This window comes from Phacochoerus africanus, chromosome 3 (assembly GCF_016906955.1).
Source record: "Phacochoerus africanus isolate WHEZ1 chromosome 3, ROS_Pafr_v1, whole genome shotgun sequence".
Classification (NCBI taxonomy): domain Eukaryota; kingdom Metazoa; phylum Chordata; class Mammalia; order Artiodactyla; family Suidae; genus Phacochoerus; species Phacochoerus africanus.
The window spans coordinates 96,346,511-96,363,994 of NC_062546.1; the positions used below are offsets into that span (position 1 = coordinate 96,346,511).

Here is a 17,484-nt window from a genome sequence, read left to right on the forward strand (position 1 = left end):
GGGGAGGGGACTTCATGGGATCCAAGAGGGACTATGGGCAGAAGATGAGGAGACACGGGACAGGCAGGAAACATCATCCCCGATGTCCACTAGCTCACCCAGGGCCTTGGAACATCCTGAGAACTGAAGGGATGGCTTCCTCCACACTGAGTGGGAAACCCATCCAGAGCCCTGAGAACCACACAGGCATCAGGGATTCTGGAGCCTGGGCTGAGAGCCACATGGAGACAGGGCCTGAGGCCAGCAGACCAGACACAAGCACAGGCTTTCCTGCTGGGGTGGCTGGCCTGGGAGGCAGCAGGCAGGGCAGAGGCTCGGAGCCCAGGGGCTGATCCCTGCGGAGCCCAGACACTGCAGGAGAGGGCAGGCAGGATGGAGCCTCTGGGGGAATTCTCTGGGGAGCTTGTGAGCAAGGCAGCATCTCAGGCCCCAGTCCTGACCCCTGCAGCACAATCTGCATCGTGTCCAGATCCCCAGGGGTTTCATGGGCTCTGCTGGTCTCCAGACTCCCTGTCTCTCAGCCTGCACATTCAGGCGTGGTGGCTCTGCTGGTGGGTCTTCCCTCGGACCGTCTGGAATGCAGTGTGGCCATGTGGATGAAGGGGCCTGAAACACACTCCTGCACCCTCATGGAGCCAAGACTTCTGCTTCGGAGGCATTCCTGAACAAAACCTCCAGAGGCCAGCTCAGACAAGGGCATGCACAGAGATGCACGCTGCATCAGGATGGATAACCAGAAATTCCTTTCTATCCACAAACAGGAAAGAATAAAGTCAAGGAGCTGCCTTTTTCCACGGACAGTTATCAGACTATTTGAAATGCTGTTTTCCGAGGAATCTACAGGGAATGGGCAGGGAACAGAGGGATCCACAAGACAGACCCAGTGTCTGTCCTCTTGGAGCTGACATGCTATGGGGGAGGGCAGACAGTCAGCAAGTGCACAAGTGAGAGAGACCCTTTCAGATGGTGAGAAGGACACAGAAAGAAGAAGGGCATTGCGGGTGAGCCTCACGGGTGGGCCAGGGAGGCTGCTCAGAGAGGGAACTAGGGAAAGGCTGTTCTCACAGCTGACAGTGAAGACAAGCCAGGACATGAAAACAAGCTGAATGTCCACCTGCAGGTGATAAAGATGGAGCAATATACACAACAGAGTATTACTCAGCCATAAGAGAGCAAGACGGAATGCCCTTTGCAGCAACATGAGTAGACCTAGAGATTATCCTACTAAGTGAAGTCAGTCAGTAAGAGAGAGCAGTTGCTGTGGCTCTGGCGTAGGCCGGTGGCTACAGCTCCGATTCAACCCCTAGCCTGGGAACCTCCATATGCCGGGGGAGCGGCCCAAGAAATAGCAACAACAACAACAACAACAACAACAAAAAGAGACAGAGAGCATATAATACCACTTACAGGTGGGCTCCAATACAGGACACAAATGAACTTATCAAGGAAACAGGCTCACCAACAGAAAACAGACTTGTGGTTTCCAACGAGGGGGGCGGGGGAGGGTTAGATTGGGAGTTCGGGACTAGCAGACGCAAACTATGAAATACTGAATGGCTCAACAGCAAGGTCCTACTCTATAGCAGCGGGACCTGTACTCAATACCACGGCATAAACCATAATGGAAATGAGTATTTTTAAAAGATTGTACATATATATGACCGAGTCACGTTTCTGTACAGCAGAGATGAACACACTGTAAATCGACCATACTTCAACTACAAAAAGACGTTTGAGAAGCCTTAAGTACGGCTGAGCATTCCTACCTTAAGTGTGGCAAGGGCCCAGAGGCAGCTGCGCGTCGTCTGTCCGGCTGCACGAGGGGCGTGGAGTCCCGGGCACTTCAGGTCACCAAGCACCTCCAGGGAGAAGGCGGTGAGGCACACTGGGGCTCCGGCCGCGGCTCCGCTGCTTCCCCGCGGCTCGTCCCTGAGATCTGCCTAAGCCAACTCCTCACGCACACCACCCGCTCCGCGCCAGCGTGCCCCCCGTGCGCCGTGGGAGCGTGAGGTCAAGGCGCTCTCTGAGCTCCGCCCACTCGCCATGCCCTCTTGCAGTAGCGCGCCTTGCGCGGGATTCCCAGTACTGTATCCTCCTGGCCATCGGCCGGCCGGGGCTCCCTCTGCTCCTGCCGCCTATGCTGGCCTCGCTGGACAGCCCGAAGGAGTCGGTGGCTGGAGGCCGGTGGCCGTTGCGTGGGGCCTGGAGGCAGGGTGCCCTGGGAGGGACTGCATTGAGCTCCGCAGGTGCAAGTGGAGTTTCTCCCCAGCCTGCAGCGACCGTTGATGAGCGAGGTGAGGCTGGGCCTTCTGGAAGGCCCCCTACTTCTCCGCCCTGAGTCTTGAACAAGCCTGCTAGGTGAGTGGGCTCAGTGGGGGAATTCAACGTCTTCCTGTCTAGGTCCTCAGACAGTGGGAACTGAAGCTGTTTCAGCCCCTGAGCGCAGCGCGCACTCTCTCTCCTAGGCCTTTTCTTTCCCAGAGCAGTGGGATTGGCTTTCTCGCCGTGTTTCCTGATGGGGCCGTTGCCCAGGTTTAACCAGGCAGCGCATTTAGCCCCTTGGAGGCCAGGGACGTCGGGAAGAGAAGCTTCCTTCCAGACGCAGCCCAGGAGAAATGGAACTTGGGCCTGAGGTGCGATCAGTAAGCACCTTCCAGCGGCACTTATTGATGCCACTCAGGAGTAGGCAGAGCCCAAGACAGAGGAGAGGGGTCCCAGGGTGACTGATAGACTTTCTGTAGGGTCGGTGGCTAGTGGCTTGGGACCGAGCCAGGTTCTGGAAGGGCCTTGCAAGCCTGTAAGATTGCCCATCTCTCCTGACAGGTGGTTGGTGGGGAAGGAGTGCTGATATTGAGGGAACTGGGATCCAGGGAGTTAAGGGTGAGACTCAAGTCCCCATTGGTGGGGGAGACAGGCCCTGTCCCTCCTGCCCAGGAGCAGGGGAAGGGGACGCAGCCTCAGTGCATGGGGATTTGAAACCAAAAGCCCTGGCCTGAGCTGCCACTTCCTTGCTCAGTATCTTGGTGAAGTCACAGAACCTTGGGGGACCAGGTTCTCTTCTGTCAAATGGGATTCTGCCCCATGTTTCCAGCTGTACTGCAGATAAATGGTAACTCAAAGAACAGTGAGAACAGTAGGTGCCTTGTACCATGTTGGAGTGACTAAAAGAGGCCATGCTCCCCCGTGACTTGATCCAATTCAGCTGTCATCTTGAAGGCTCTGGGGTGAGAGCTGCTGGCTGAGTGAGCTGCACTACGAGGCAGGAGGGTCCACCAAGGGCCTCAGTTTTTCCTGTTTCCTGGGCTTCTCGCCTTGTCCCTGAGAACAAGCAGGGAGATCAGCGAAGCCCCTCCTCCAGGAAGGGATAGGGGAGAGAGCCACATCATCCTTCACCTTGTGTCTCAAGGACAAGAAACCTGACAATACAGCCCAAATCTCTTCCCCGTTAGCATTATTTTCCTGCCCCTTCTGGAACCCTGGAACTGACCATCCCACAAAACAGCACATACACAAATCCCAGGCCTCACCCTGCCCAAGGGCACCCCGGGGTCCTTCAGTTCTGAGGAACGATTGCCAACCCCCACCCCAAGGTCTGGTGGAGGGTGTTAGTCACAAGAGAAATCCCAGTGTTGGCTGGACTTCCTGCAGCTGGTGTCAGCCCTCTCAGCACCCATCTTGGCCTCTGTGGTGGCCCTGCCCCAGCCTCAGTTGACACTGGCTCTGTTCCGAGGGGTGGGCCTTGGTGCTGTGCCTGAAGGAGAAGCTGAGGGCCATGGGGCACAGTGGGAACTCACAGAGATGCTACTGCTGTCACTGCTGAACCTCCAGTGGGAGCTGCCTCCAGAGACCATCCATCAGCTGAGGAGAGAAGGTGCCCCTGTGCCCAGGGTCCTGCTAGTTACCCTGGTCCTTGGTATGGGCCCTGCCAGTGCCGTGTAGCGGTCACGCCTTCCCCTCTGCTGCAGGCCACTCAGATGGACCATTTCCAGCCCTGGTGTCCAGTAGTTGGGAGGGCCCGCTTTCACTTGGGTACCTTCACCTCCAATCTCAGAACACCTGTCCTGAAGAAAGGGCCTGTGGTTGCTCTACAAACTTCAGATTTTCATCTTGGGCAATTGGATGTGTCCTCATGAAGCCACCCTAGGTGAGAACTTATCTGGGGGCCAGGGAGCAGATCTTGGGGAATTTCCTGCATAACCCCCAGCAGTAGCTCAAAGCCTTTGGGACTGGGTTTCCTGCTTGATTTTTGGGAAACAGCAGAGCTTACACCCATTCAAGCGGGATGAACCAGACAGAAGATTGACAGTCACAGGAAGGCTTTATTTGTGTGCAGCACACTCTTCAGCTAATGCCAAGTGCATAGCCTTGGTGTGCCCGGAACCTTATGACCTGACCCCAGTGCCATGGGCGTGGGCAGAGTCCTCCAGCTAAATGTGCAGCCCCACCCATCACCCCCAGGAGTCAGTTTTTGGAGATGTCTGAGTTTGGAGTTGCAGACTGTTTCACCTGCATCCTTCCTTTGACAGATCGGAAGACTGCGGCTCAGAGCAGGGCAGTGACCAAGGCCACCCAGCAGACAAGCAGCAGACAGCAGCCTGGGTTCTGGTCACGGTGCCTGCATTTTCCTCCATCTCCTGAACTTGCCCAAGGCTGAGAAGCTCTTGGAGTTCTTGTTCAAGTATCCTCAGCCCCCAGCAAACATCTGCAGAATCCGTTTCAGCTGATTTAGAAATAAGGTAGGACCCAGTGGTTGTTTTAATAAGGCCACTAGGTGATTCTTTTGCCCCCAGGAAGTGGACTCAAACTCCTGGAAGACAGGCCCAGGCCTCCCCCAGCCACACCACACCCCACTCCCCACCACCCTTCTCAGGGAGCTCCTCCGCACATCAGTAAAGCCCCAGAACACTCAGTCTCCCATTGAGGAAGTAGAAGAAGCCACCCTCAGGCCCTGTGGAGGAGGCAGGGGCAGAGGGTTTAGGGTCGGGGCTCCAGCCCCCGGTCTCATTCCCCCCTGCCCCCAGGCCTTTATCTCCAGCCCAAGGCTCACTTCTTCCCACAGTGGTTCCAGAGCCTTCCCACACCTCTCCCACTCCAGGGGGGAGCTTGGGCTTCCTCTTCTGGCCCTACAGGCCCTTCGCTGGGCTGGCATCAACAATAGAGTGACCCTTGGGTGCAAGAATGGTCCCAGGGTCTGGCACAGGGCCCTGCATGGGGTTGGTGTCAGTTGCATTAAGTAGAGACTAGGCAGGTAGCTGAGATTATCTAAGGTAGGCCTTTCAGAGGGGCAGGGAGCAGTGGCACTGGAAGCATGCCCTTTGGGGCAGCCCAGGTGAGCCCCTGGGCCTGGGTGGGTTCACTGGCAAGATGGGGCTGGGGATCTGGAGAGGTATGAACCGTGACAGCCATTCCAACAAATGCTGGAAGGCCTGGAGCCTAAGAAGCTTGCGTGGAACCAAGAGCTCTGTCTCTGTCTGTACATCCTACTCCTCTCCTCAGGCCAGCCTGCCCTCATGCTCTCTGGCTGGCGAGCACATTTCTCAGAGGCCTGGGTGCCAAAGCCCTGTCCTCAGGAGAGGTAGCCCAGCCCCTCTCCGCAGACCCATCCAGGCCTGCCCTTAGCTATGTGGGACATGGACACGCCCCCAGAGCATGATGAAGGAGCCCTTTTGGGATGGGCTCCAATACACACAACTGCTCAGGGGTCCTGATGTAACAGGGAAGAACAAATCTGACTCCCTCTTAGATCTGTTTCTTTAACTTTAACCTTTGTGCCCCCAGGGGACCCAGCCAACTCTCAGATCAGAGTTTGCCCTGACAGCCATTGTGTGGAAGGGCCTGGAATCTGCTCTTATCATCACTGTCCTACGTGCCTTAGAAGTAGGAACCCTCTTAATCCTCTTGGAAACCCATGGGATAGGTCCCAGTACCATGACCCCTTTCTTCAGATGAGAGACTGAGGCGCAGAGAGCTTAGCTACGAGCCCAGGCCTTCAGGCTCCAGCATCTGGGATGTGGTCAGTGCCTGTGCTGGGTTTCCCTGGCCTCCCTTTACCCTTCCCTGGGACCCCTGGCTGAAGCCTCAGCCCAGTGTGATTATTTGCAGAGATCAGGGGTTTGTACTGGGGGCTGGTTTCCCTGAGCACTGTTTCCCACAAGGCCAGCAGCTCAAGGGCCTGGGTTATATTTACTGCTGTACGCCAGGCCCAGCCCCAGGCCCAGGCCTGCCACACTGCAGGGCCTGAATCATGTGTGTTGATGGAATACCTGAACCCAGAATGGCCACTGTCCTGTCCCTGCCTCAGTGTCCTCACCTGTAATTGAGAACTAGGAATGGGTCCCCTGAAAGTCTTACCAAGACCCTTCTCTGTGACACTGGGGAGTGACTGCCCTCTCTGTGCCGTGTCTCATCTGTATTAAGCAACTAGTAATGGGTACCCAAGGAGGGCATCCTCAATCCATGCTGTGTGACTTTAGGCAGCCACTGCGCTCTCTGTCCTCAGTGTCCTCAGCTGTATCAAAGAACTTGTAAGAGGGCCCCAGTGAGGCTCACTGAGACCCTGCTGTGTGATCTTGGCATCTCTTCCCTCTCTGTGCCTCAGTGTCCTCCTGTGTAACAGGGAACTAGTAAGAGGGCCTCCCCATGAGGACTCGCTAAGACCCTGCTGTGGGGCTTTGGGAAGCAACTGCTTTTTCTGTGCCGGGTGACTTGATGTGGCCATTTCCCTCTGTGTGCCTCAGTGTCCTCATCGTAATAGAGAACTAGTAACTGTGCCCCCGCTTCCCCGGACTCACTAAGACCCTGCAGGGAGACCTCAGGTGACTTCTCCCCTCTCTCTGTGTGTCCTAGTCTGTATTGAAGAACTTGTAACAGGTGCCCCAGGGGGTTCACTAAGACCGTGCTGTGTGACCCTTGGTGGCCGCTGCCCTCCCTGTGCCATGGTGCCCTCATCTGAAATAGAGAACGGAAGAGGTGGGGAGGCCTGCTACAGGGACAGGGTCCCATCTTTCTACTCCACACACCTGCTGAGCCACTGTGCATTCTGTTCCTCCAAGCACTCCCACACCTTGTCCCCAGCAGGTCACAGTGTGTTGATGCTCTGTGGCCACTGTAGTCACCACCCTTCCCTCATTAGATGTGCCCTCCCTCCTCTGTGAAGCCCTCCACATCACAGCCTTCTCATCTGGTGTTAATTGGTCCCTTGTTGTCAGATACCCAGGCTACCCCCTGCCCCCAGAATGTCTAGCCTAGGGCCAAGTACCCAGCAGGGGCTCAATCCAGGTTGACAGCCGCAGGGGAGGCACTTCTCCTTCAGAAGGATGCTTCTGTGGAGAGGCCAACTCCAGCTCTTCAGCACACAGAGCAAGCCTAGTCTGTGTGGATGCTTAGGGACTGGTGGCAGATCACTGCCCTGCGTGTGTGCGTGTGTGTGCCGCTGGGAGCCGAGTTTCAAGAATGGAATCCACCTGATGACAAAGTCCAGGGGACTCTGAAGAAAGGAATCTGCCTGATGATAAAGTCCAGGAGATTCTGAAGAAGGCTCTGCAAGCCAGCATATTCACCAGGCCTCGAAACCCCCACCAGGCATTAGAGCCCAGTGCCTGGAGATACATACCATTGGCTTCTGTTTTTTGTTTTTAATAATCGATCCATGCCTTGCTTATTGTGCCTTAACTCTGTGTTCTTTTTGCCTTAAGAAAGGAATTTATTATTCTCTATTTAAGCTTCTACCTATTTGTGTTTGTTAGCCTTTAGTTTATCTTTGGAGCTATGGCTCTGTGCTGTCTACTTCCAAAATAATAGCTTCTGGGGAGGTTTCTGTTTTTTCACATGATGATCTTAGATAATGTGGGCATGCTTTATTTAGGCGGCACAATTATTTAGTTTTGGCAGTATAGTATGTAGGCATTAGGAATTGATGATTACTATTACTTTATGGTATAAGTATAAAAATCTATTATAATGTTAGGAGTTCAAGTTAAGATTGTTGCTAGGTAGTAAATCGACATTTGTGTTAAAGGACAATAAGATGTATGTGACATCTACAAGGTTGTCTGTGACCTGTATGTGCCTCTAGCTTTCTGCTTGTTCACTCTTTCATGGCTTTATGGTGTACTTTCCCCGATCCAGGTACCTTTTTCTATCTTTATACTTAATCTGTAACCCTGGAACAGTGAGGAGATACTGATCTTTTTTGCTGATGTAAGTTTTAAGTTTTTTCCCTATATGAGCTGCTGCCGTTCACCGATAAATTTGAGACTGCTTGAGCACTACTGGAGAGTGTGTGTGTCTCCGTTATTCTTCCTGCGCCTGCTGCCCCTCCTCTTCAGGAAATTGCCTGACCACTGGGGCGGGACCCCGGCAGTGTGCCTGTGCATGTCTGTGCAACGTTTAAAAACTGGAAGATTTCAGACAACTGCGGTTTCTAGCTTTGATAGTTTTGAGAGGAAATGAGAAGTTCCAGCCTCTCTGGTGATGCTGCCTCAGGGAAAGCTCTTCTGAGGCCAGGTGGGAGCCCCCTCTGCTTGGGGCTTGTGTCCCAGCTCGCCAAAGTCCCCACAACTCCCTGAGTGTCCCTGGGCCCAGGCGCTCCTCCTGCCTCCCCTTGCCTTGCCCCTGGAGACATCTGGGTTTGCAGGCCTCCCTCTGGCCCCTTAGTAGGTGCTTCAAGGCTACACCAGGGACACGAGGGCTGCAGGGAGGAGCCCACACGACCCCTGGATAGAGGGGAGCAACAGGATGAGCCTGCAGCCCTCACAGGAGGGGTGTGTCACCTGCCTTCTGAAGGCGCCAGGAAGGGGGATGACAAAGACCAGGGCCAGAGGTCTGGACAGTGTGCCCTGGATGCCCTGTCTTCCAGCCCAAAGCTGTGCCCTAGGCTCCCCCTTTCTCCCACTCCTTGTGCATGGCTGCAGCCAGGCTTCTGTAAATCTTGGCGGTACAGAGGCTGCTGTCCCAGCCTCAGCCCTGAGGGCAGCAGCCACGGGCCCCAGCCCAGCTCCATGTCTGGCAGCTCAGCCAGCTTAGCCCTGCTATGAGGTGGCCACCACTGTGAGAAATGGAGCCTCCGAAGGGAAAGGGATTGGAGCTCACAGGCTGGCAAGGGAACCACATGTGGTCTTAGCCTGGGGAGCCGAGGGAGGCTAGAGGCCTGCAGGAGACGTAAGGATCAAGAAGGGCTTCATGAGGGACGTGATCTCTGAGCTGGGTCTCCAAGGACAAGCCATCAGCCAGCCAGGGCCCAGCCCAGCACAGAGCAGGAACCATGTGCATGACGAGTGAGCCAGCGAGTAAGTGAGCAGCCCCCTAAGAGCAAGGTCCTTCTTGACTTTTTTGTCCATGGAACATATCGCCACCTGACTTGGTGTAGATTTTACCCGTTTTTCTCAGCCTCCACCAGGCTGTCTGCTGCTTGAGAATGGAGAGCCACCTGCTTGGTTTTCCGCTGTGTGTTGGAAGTCAAGGAACCCACCCAGGCACACCACGTAGGAACTCCGTGAACATGCACTGGGTCTGTGTGGACACTGTAGGCCACAGGACAGAATGTTCCAGATCAGATGTCAATTCATGTATTACTGACTGAGCCTCCCATAGGTGCCCAGCACTGCCCTGTGGTAGGCAGGGACTGGTGAATGACACACCAGGGAACACACAACCTGTTAGAAAGGGATGGACTCATCATGCTGTGGGGAACAAGCAGGGTTTGGGACGGGTCAGGTGGCTGCAGGTGCTGGGGCCGAGGGAGAGGTGGGAGGGCAGTGGTGGGGCAGAGAGATGACGAGAGGTGGGGGACTGTGGCCCGCAAGGACCATTTCCTCTGGGTGGGGAGAGTCGGGGCCGGGTGTGGGAGGCCCCAGGGGGCCTGCCCATCCGCATGAAGGGCTGGGGAAGCTGTCCCTATAGACAGTGCAGGCAGGGAAGGCCTCCTCTGAGGGCTGGAGTGACCACTTGAGCGAGCCTTGTATGGAGTCTTTTTTGCTATTTCTTGGGCCACCCGCGACATATGGAGGTTCCCAGGCTAGGGGTCGAATCGGAGCTGTAGTCGCCGGCCTACGCCAGAGCCACAGCAACGCAGGATCCGAGCCGTGTCTGCGAGCTACACCACAGCTCACGGCAATGCCGGATCGTTAACCCACTGAGCAAGGGCAGGGACCGAACCCGCAACCTCATGGTTCCTAGTCGGATTCGTTAACCACTGCGCCACGATGGGAACTCCCTTTTTTTTTTTTCTTTTTTTGTGGACCCTGTCTTAACCGTCTCTAAACTTGATGCTTTACTATCTGCCCTGCAGGCATGGTGGGTACCCCCTGTTCTAAGTCACCTGGACGTAGCAGGAGGTCACGTCCTGCTACCCTTGTCAGCCCCTCCCCCCCACGAGGGGTCAATCCCAGCACGTCCTCTATGGGACTCCTGCTCCGGGCCACTCTCCACCTGCCCTGCCCCCAGGATCAGGTCCCAGACAATTCGGGCCACCCCTGCACCCCGAGCCCATGAAGTTACTCAAAATGGCCAGTCCTCAACCTGCTTAGCCTGCCTGGCCCTTTCCTCCCCAGAAACCACCATAAGGCTCCTGTCCATCCCCAGCTCCCTGCTCTTTGGCCTCCTGACTTGCCCCTGCATCCCCGAGTGTTGTGTCCCTGCGTGGTGTGTCCCCTGTGGTGCGCAGTCCCCCCATGGTGCATCCCTGCGTGGTGAGCCTCCCCTCCTCCTTGTAACCGTGAGTACAACCCCCTCTTCTATGGCAGTTGTCTCTGATCTGTTGGCCTTACTGAACCTCAAATTTCCTATTAACTTTCTGTTTACAACCAGCCTATAAGAGCCTGTGCAGATCCTTAGAGTAACAAACGAAGAACAAGAGAACTGCATACCTCAACCATATGTCAAACCGGGTGAATATTTACTATGAATTAGAAATCTTTTTCCCCTAAAAATCACAGGCTACATAAGGGTGGAGGGAAGGACCAGACACCTGCGTGGTCCTGAGTATCCATCTCCCCAAACTGAGGGCTCAGATCCAGACTTGACCAAGTCCCAGCTCTGCCTTCACAATATGAGTGGAATCCGTTGGTTTTTCAAAGTAGGTTTTACACTTGTCCGCCTAGTGGGAAAGTTCTGAACTCATCTTTCCAGCAATAATCAGGTTACATCACACGTGAAATGTCCCGTTCCCTGAGTTAACTGATTAGAATCTGCAGATATTAGAAGGGAAAGTGTCAGGGACACTGCATCTTTGGGAGATAGAGGGGGTGGGGCCCTGGAAGATAGCTCATCTTCTCCTGTTAGATTCCCAGAGAAAAGCACCGAGAGGAGAATGGGTTGGGGCTGAGCTCAGCTGTCATGGTGGAAAGGAGGGCTGGGACTTGAGAGAGCTGTGGTCCTGGGAGCAGCCTGACCGGGAAGCACAGGATGTGCCCCTGGCAAGACGGCTGTCCTGCTTAGGTGGAGGCTCGGCTGCCCTAACAAAGGGCCCCACAGCAGAGGAGCCAGCAGAAGTCGGCATCTCTCAAGCCAGGTCTGGAGGCAGACAGTCCAGGGGTGGTCAGGGAACATCCTGTCCCTGGTACTCTGTCATCCCAGAAGAGCTGCCCTCGTGCACACTGGCAGGGTGGAGCTGGAGCCTCAGGGTGGACGGGCCTGTTCCACTCTCCTTGGACTGTGCAATGCACTTCCCTAGATTTCCTGGAGACTTTCCTAGAGGCTGTGCAAATCGCTTCCCATCCTGTCCTAGAGGGAGAGCCGGTCACACACACCCTGCCTTGCCGCAGAGGGGGTGGGTTCTCTGTAGCCGTGGGCAGCCACGTAACCAGCTAGAGGTGGGGTTCCGTGCTCTGGGACAAGGACAAGGCTATTGGGAGTCACCTGTATGCCTCGGCCCCACCCCTTTCAATGTTCCCTCCCACCAGCCAACTACTCTCTAGCCAGGGTCATTCCTTATGAGAGTTTGTCCATCAGAGAAATTGCATTCGTTAACAATTCATTAGTTAATAATTGCATTAGTTAATAATTAGTTAATAATTCAACGGGCTGGTGGGCACCTGTCATTAGTTTGGCTGGCAAATCACCAGCAGGTGCTCCATCACTGACTCTGAAGCTCTCTCCCACCTAGAGCTCATGGGTCCCCTGGAGCCTGGAGCCAGAGGCATCTTGTCCAGTGGAAGGTGACCATGTCACTCCCTGCTCATGGATGCCCTGCTCTTTAGAACAAAACCCAAAGCCCTCCCTGTGGGACTGAGCTTGGGCTAATGAGGGCGATCAGAGGCAGCCCCGGCCCAGCCAGCCAAGGCCTGAGGCTCACAGACAAGGAGGAGGTGTAATGAACACAGCATCCTCGGAGCCCACTGCTTTCCAAGTCTGGACCTGGGGGATGTTTCCGTTTGGAGCCCCAGAGTACAGAGCACGATGCCCAGTGGGGGTGGTCCTGGAAGCAAGGGGTGCTGGGCTGTTCCAATCCCTGCTCCCCAGGCTCTTTGCATACTTCTGTCCTGTGTGTGCCTGACAGTGAAGCTTCTTCCTGCCCAGATGCCTGCTCTCCAGCTGCTGTGGTCAAACCCATGGGTGGTAGGGTTTGAGAGTCAGGAAGGGCAGCTGCACGGGGAACTGACCACACCCATGCCTCTTCTCTGCCTCGCCCTGCAGTCTGGTTCACAGGACTTTGTGATCCTGTTATGGGCCTCTCAGTCATAACTAACACAGGTCACAGGACCAAAAGTTCCCCTCAGCCCTTCTGAAAATGTTCAGAAGTAACGTTAGTGCAGGAGGGTAATGCACAGATTCTGCATTTCCCCCTGCAGTGCAGCAGTTGTTGCTGTTGGGAGTCATTGTGATCGTGCTCTTAAGTCACTTTTCCATTTAGTTGTGCCGACCAGCTCCAGGTACTACATGATCACAAGCTTCTCAGGCTGGAGCGTACACAGCCCCATTTCTGTGCAGGGAGGATGTGAAACAGAGTATCTGTGCGACATCTTTCTGGGACATCAGCTAATTAACAGGGATTGGAAGAACGAAGTACTTGACAAGAACTGCCCCCTCCCCCACCACCATGGGGGAGGGGAGGAGGGCCCCAAGAAAGACAGCCCAGGCTCTGAGGTTTCACCCAGCTGGGGGCTGAGGGGCGGACCTGCAGCCAGGGTGGCCTCTCCAGGTGGCTCCAGGCCATCCTTAGAGCGGTCCAGGTTTCTGGTTAGGATGCCCTGAAGGATGCCATGGAGGTGTTGGACCCCTCTTGATTTGAATCCTGGGCCGAGATCTCCCCATTGTCCAGTGGGCGAAGTCCAGGGAGCACGGCCTGACCTTGCTCCTCGGCCACTTTGGGACGTATAGTGGGCTCACTTTGTTGTGAGGCTTCTTGCTAGGCAGCCTGCAGCATAGGTGTTTTCAAATCAAGTTCCTGTATCTCCCAGTTACCCCTGCTGTTTCTGGGTGTGGTCAGAGGGAGATGCTGGGGACACATCATCAGGCTGCTGGTGCTGTGGGTGGAGGGGAAGGTTCCAGGGCCACACTGAGGGTGGGCTAGGGGCAGGTGTCTTCGCCTCCAGGCTGGGCAGAGGCCTGGCAGGCTCTTTGGCCTTCTGCCCTGACTCCTGTTCCTCCTGAAACTGCTCGTTTTCTCCTGGTTGAGCCCCAAGCGGGGAAAAGAGGCTCACTGCGCATGGATGCCTCAGGTCTTGGGGGAGGCTAAGCCCCATGGAGGTCAATCAAGGTCAGCAGACGGGGAGGGACTCCCCAGGAGGGTGTGTCCTCCACCTTGGCCTCCTCAGAGCTCATGCTGCCGTGCCTCCTGCCTGTTCCGAAGCCCTGGATCTGACCTTCCCCAAGCCTGGGGGTCCTTGTCACAGGACAGCTTGCCATAGGGCCTGAATGGCTCCTCCTGGCCCATGTTCACCCGTGGATGCTTCATGAAGTCAGTTAATGTGTCGGTGTCACTTGGGTCAAGGGTTATCACTTTGTAAAGAGGTTTTCTGTCTCTGAGGAGAGATAAAAGGGAAGACAGTGTTTGCTGTCAGGATTCGCTGTAGCAGCTCCCAGGAGTTCTCTCCTCCAAAGGACAGGCCCCCGTCACCATCAAGTAGAGTATACTTCCAGTTTCCCCGTGTACACTGCGGGGCCATTGTAGCTTTGGCCCAGGGAGAGCTCCGGGGCAGCGTGAGCAGGCCTGCCACAGAAGGTGTCAACCTCGGCATGCCCGTTACACTCACTGCTGAGGCCAAAGATGTAATTTGGATTTCATCTCAGCATTAAGGAGGAGGTTCCATGGCTCCAGGGTCCATGACACCCCTCTGGTAGCACCAGAGCCACAGCAGTGACAGTGCTGAGTCCTTGACCACTGGGCCAGCAGGGAACTCCTTTTTCCTTCTTTAAACTCCAGTCAGTGCCTAGTACTGAGCAGGAACGCAATAAAGAATTATTGCGTGAAATAAATAAAGACTGTGTATCTGAAGATGATTTTATGAGCTTGTCCTGGAGTTCTTGCTATGGCGCATTTGGTGAACAATCTGACTGCAGAGGCTTGGGTCTCTTTGGAGCTGCAAGTTCAATCCTCGACCCAGTGGCACAGTGGCTGAAAGGATCCAGGGTTGCCGCAGCTCTGGGGTAGGTCACAGCTGTGGCTCAGATTTGACCCTTGGCTCAGGAACTTCCATATGCTGTGCGTTTGGGCAAAAGACAAAACAAAACAACAGCAACCCAAAAGAGCCCATCCTCTCCAGTCCAGAAGCATAGATAATAGACATGTAAAGAAACAATTTCCAGTTCAGGTATTAAGATTCACTGGAAATCTATAAGTACTAAGTTAGCTTCGGAGAAAGAGATACTTATTTATCTGGGAAAGAGAGCCCTAATCAAGGATGACTTCTCAAAGCAGGCCCCGTCTTAAAAGATGAAAAGAAATTTGTCAAAGTAGTAGAGGGAAACATTTCAGATTAAGGAATGGATAAAAGCAGAGACGTAACAACTCTTTTGGAAGTCATGTATAATGCTGCAGGTGAGGTTTGGCATGTTGTGAAAAAGGTGTTATTAGGAGGTAGAGAATAGAGTATACTGTGACTTTATATGTTTGTGCTGCATTTTTACATTTCATTTTGTTCATTGATTCTGGTAGATGAATTTGGGGATGAATTTCTGGGATGTGTGTATGCCTTTAACCTGGTGACATCTGGTATTTTTCTAATGGTTTGTATTTCTTAAGGAAGCAAATTTCAGCTAAAGATTCAGCTTAGTTTAAACAGTCAGTTGATCAACTGTTGTTTTTAAATCTATTGTTAGAAAGATTCTTGTATACATCTGTTCTAAGTAGTTCATTTTTTTGTTCTTTAAGCAAATGATCTTGAAATAAAATTTTTATGTTGAGATGTTTGTCAATGTCTTTGTAGCAGTAAGGAGTAATGCAGAGATTCCATGGACCCTTTACCCATTCTCCCTCAATGATAACATCCTACAAAACTCTGAGACACCAGAGCCGTGATATTGACATCGAAGCAGACCATTTCCATCACTACAGGAATCCCTACTGATGCCCTTTTGTAGCCATAGCCACACTCATTCATCACCATCCTTTTGTATAACCCTTGACGGCCACTAATGGGTTCTTCATTTCTGTAATTTTGTCACTTCAGGAAGGTTATATAAATGGAATAACACAATATTTCACCACCTTTGCAAATGGCTTTCTTTCACTGACGTAATTCTCTGGAGCTTCATGGATGTCATTGTGTGTATCAAGAGTTCATTCCTTTTTAATTGCTTGGTAGTTATCTGTGGTACGGATGTACCACACACAGTTTGTTTAATCATTCACCCGTTGAAGGGTATCTGGGTTGTTTTGGCTGTTATGAATAAGGCTGCCATAAACATGGGTGTACAGGATTTTTGGTGAATGCAATTTTTTATTTCTCTGGGACAAATGCCCAGGAGTGCAATCACTGGGTTCAATGGGTCGTCTTGTTTCAGTGTTTTAAGAATGTGCCAAACTTTTTAGAGTGCCTTATCATTTTACATTCTCAACAGTCTGTTGAGTGATCCAGAGTCTCTGCATCCTTGCCAGAACGTGGCAGTGTTTCTAGTTTTTATTTTAGCCGTTCTTGCAGGGGTATAATGATTATCTCATTGTGGTTTTAAGGCGTTCCTACTGGCTAATGATGCTGGACATCTTTTCATGTACTTCTTTGCCATCTCTATGTCTTTTTCATTGACATGTCTTTTGCCCATTTTCTTTTATTTTCTTATTTTTAATTTTTGTCTTTTTAGGGCTGCACTTGTGGCATATGGAGGTTCCCAGGCTAGGGTTGAAAGCAGAGCTGTAGCCGTTGGCCTACACCACAGGCACAGCAATGCCAGATCTGAGCCATGTCTGCAAGCTACATGGCACTGCTGGATCCGTAGCCTGCTGAGCAAGGACAGGGATCATACCCACGTCCTCATGGATACTAGTCAGATTCCTTTCCACTGAGCCACGGCAGGAACTCCCTTTCGCCCATTTTCTAATACGATTTTTTTTTTTTCTTACTGTTGAGTTTTGAGTCCTTTATATAGAGACTAGTCCTTTGGCAGTGAGTGGTTTGTAAATGTTTTCTCCTGGACTGTAATTTGTCTTTTCACCTTTATCACATGGCCTTCCGTGGAGCAAAAGTTTTAAATTTTGATAAGTTCTAATTTATAATTGTTTCCTTGTGGTGTCATCTAAGAACACTTTGTCTAACCCTAGACCTTTAAGATTTTCTTCTGTTTTCTTTCTTTATTATAATGATTTTTATTTTTTCCATTATAGCTGGCGTACAGTGTTTTGTCAGTTTGCTTCTGTACAGCGTGGTGACCCAGTTACACATACATGTATAGATTCATCACAAGCGATTAGACATAGTTCCCAGTGCTACACAGCAGGATATCATTGCCTATCCATTCCAAAGGCAATAGTCTGCATCTATTAACCCCAGCATCCCAGACCATCCCCCTCCCTCCCCCTTCCCCAGGCAAGCACAAGTCTGTTCTCCAAGTCTATGATTTGCTTTTCTGTGAAATGTTCATTTGTGCTGTATGTTAGATTCCAGATATAAGTGATATCATATGGTATTTGTCTTTTTCTGACTTACTTCACTCAGGATGAGAGTCTCTAGTTCCATCCATGTTGCTGAAAATGCATTATTTGTTCTTTTTTAATGGCTGAGTAGTATTCCATTGAGTATATATACCACATCTTCCTAATCCAATCATCTGTCAAAGGACATTTGGGTTGTTTCCACTCTTGGTTATTGTGAATAGTGCTGCAATGAACATGCAGGTGCATATGTCTTTTTTGAAGAAAGTTTTGTCTGGATATATGCCCCAGAGTGGGGTTGCTGTGTCATATGGTAGTTCTGTATAGATTTCTAAGGTACCCCATACTGTTCTCCACAGTGGTTGTACCCAGCTTCCATTCCCACCAACAGTGCAGGAGGGTTTCCTTTTCTCCACACCCCCTCCAGCATTTGTTATTTGTGGACTTATTAATGATGG

At 52.6% G+C, this 17,484-nt stretch overlaps 1 long non-coding RNA gene across 1 annotated transcript; it reads left to right on the plus strand.

The window, feature by feature from the left end:
• Positions 1-2,073: 2,073 nt before the first annotated feature.
• LOC125122163 (uncharacterized) lies at positions 2,074-8,336 on the plus strand. The gene is made up of 4 exons (XR_007133712.1): positions 2,074-2,358; positions 3,966-4,144; positions 4,527-4,736; positions 6,859-8,336. It is a non-coding gene; the product is annotated as an uncharacterized LOC125122163 (long non-coding RNA).
• The last annotated feature ends 9,148 nt before the right edge of the window (positions 8,337-17,484 follow it).